Genomic DNA, 2,292 nt, shown 5'->3' on the forward strand with positions numbered 1-2,292 from the left:
CCTTCCACCATTCAGTATAAATAAGTTGCAATTTAAAAATGCAGCTAAAGGTGATTATACTAAATGAAATAAGTAAGAAAATAAAGGTAATTATCAGTTTCATTTATATGTAAAAAATTACATAATTGTGTGTTTCAAGTCTAAAAAATCAAATAGCAAGCTGAATCTGGCTCATAGGTTGTTTAAAAGAATTTCAGTTATATTTCGTTGAAGTTATAAAAAATAATCATGAAGAGGAAGGGAAGCACTTGCATGAAGGGTTTAATTTTCAAATGTGAATAGGTAAAATCATATTGGGAATGTTTGTAGATGTGTTCCAATAAGATAACATCATCATACACGTCATGTCCCCCACATTTGCACAAACAGAGCAGAATGACTGATGAGAAATAATAGTTGAGATCAAAGGTTTCAGAAGCAGTAGATAATAGGGTTTTATAGACTATTTTAAGGACTATTGAAGTTCAGTGGAATTTCAAAGAGTTTTGAACAGAAACAAAGTCAAAACTCATATAACACTCAATGATTATTTGAGGGTTGGAGAGATTGTACAAGGGTTAAGGTATTTGCCTTGCATGTAGCTGGCCATGGTTTCATCCCGGCACTACAAAGTCTCCCTAGAAACTGCTCAAAGCAACCCCAGAGTCAGATAAAACCCAAGTCCAGAGTTGGAAGAGGCGAGTCCGGTCTCAAAATGGAGGTAAAACTACCACCTGGTTGCCCCCAGCCCGTCTCTGGCCATCACTGCCGCTGGGGGAGGATGGCCATGATCCAAAGGAACCAGAGCAGTTGAGAAAACTGTTTATCGGAGGTTTGAGTTTTGAAACTACAGATGATAGTTTAAGAAAACATTTTTTGAGAAATGGGGCATACTTACAGATTGTGTGGTGATGAGAGACCTGTAGACAAAACATTCCAGAGACTTTGGCTTTGTGACTTACTCATGTGTTGAAGAGGTGGATGCAGCAACGTGTGCCGACTACATAAGGTTGATGAACGAGTAGTGGAACCAAAGAAAGCTGTTTCTGGAGAGGATTCTGTAAAGCCTGGTGCCCATCTAACAGCGAAGAAAATTTTTGTTGGTGGTATTAAAGAAGATACAGAGGAATATAATTTGAGAGACTACTTTGAAAAAAGTATGGCAAAATTGAAACCATAGAAGTTATAGAAGACAGCCAGAGTGGAAAAAAGAGAGGATTTGCTTTTATAACTTTTAATGATCATGATACAGTTGATAAAATTGTTGTTCAGAAATACCACACTATTAATGGGCATAATTGTGAAAAAGGCCCTTTCTAAACAAGAAATGTAGTCTGCTGAATCTCAAAGAGGTCGTGAAGGTGCATCTGGCAACTTTATGGGTCGTGGAGGCAATTTTGGAGGTGGTGGAGGAAACTGGCTGTGTTGGAAACTTTGGAGGAGGCTATGGTGGTGGAGGTGGTGGCAGCAGAGGTAGTAATGGAGGAGGTGATGGTGGATATAATGGATTTGTTGGTGATGGTAGCAATATGGAGGAGGTCCTGGTTATAGTAGGAGAGGAGGCTATGGTGGTGGAGGACCAGGATATGTAAACCAAGAAGGTGGATATGGTGGAAGTGGTGGAGGATATGATGGTTACAATGAAGGAGGAAATTTTGGTGGTGGTAACTATGGTGGTGCTGGCAACTATAATGATTTTGGAAATTATAGTAAACAACAGCAGTCAAATTATGGACCCATGAAAGGAGGCAGTTTTTGTGGCAGAAACCCAGGCAGTCCGTATGATGGTGGTTATGGATCTGGTGGTGAAAGTGGTGGCTATGGTAGCAGAGGATTCTAAAAACTCAACAGCAAAGGGCTAATACAGTTCTTAGCAGGAGAGAGAGCGAGGAGTTGTCAGGAAAGCTGCAGTTTACTTTGAGACAGTCATCCCAAATCCATTAGAGGAACCGTAAAAATCTGCCTCAGAAAGAGCAATGATGATCCATAGTCAGAAAAGTTCTTGTTCAGGACTTCTTGTTCAAGACTGTCATAGCCACAGTTTGCAAAATGCAGCTATTGATTAATGCAATGTAGTGTCAATTAGATGTTCATTCCTAAGGTATTCTATCTGTTGTAGTTTTGTCTTTTTCTTTTCATTTTATCAAGTATATTGCCCAGTAAATTGTGGTAGTGGTACCAGGAATAAAAATTAAGAAATTTTTAACTTAAAAAAAAAATCCAAGTCCAGGATTTTGGTCTAAAATGCAACTCTGCCCCCCGCCCCCCCCCCCAGCAAACAAGGAAAAGAAATTGTTTAATTAGAGTAGAAGA

The 2,292-nt window shown here is 39.2% G+C and overlaps 1 pseudogene; it reads left to right on the plus strand.

Moving 5' to 3' along the window:
• The first annotated feature begins 694 nt into the window (after positions 1-694).
• On the plus strand, positions 695-1,819 carry LOC126009029 (heterogeneous nuclear ribonucleoprotein A3-like; annotated as a pseudogene).
• Positions 1,820-2,292: the final 473 nt, after the last annotated feature.

The sequence above is a fragment of the Suncus etruscus genome, chromosome 5, assembly GCF_024139225.1.
Source record: "Suncus etruscus isolate mSunEtr1 chromosome 5, mSunEtr1.pri.cur, whole genome shotgun sequence".
NCBI classification, from domain to species: domain Eukaryota; kingdom Metazoa; phylum Chordata; class Mammalia; order Eulipotyphla; family Soricidae; genus Suncus; species Suncus etruscus.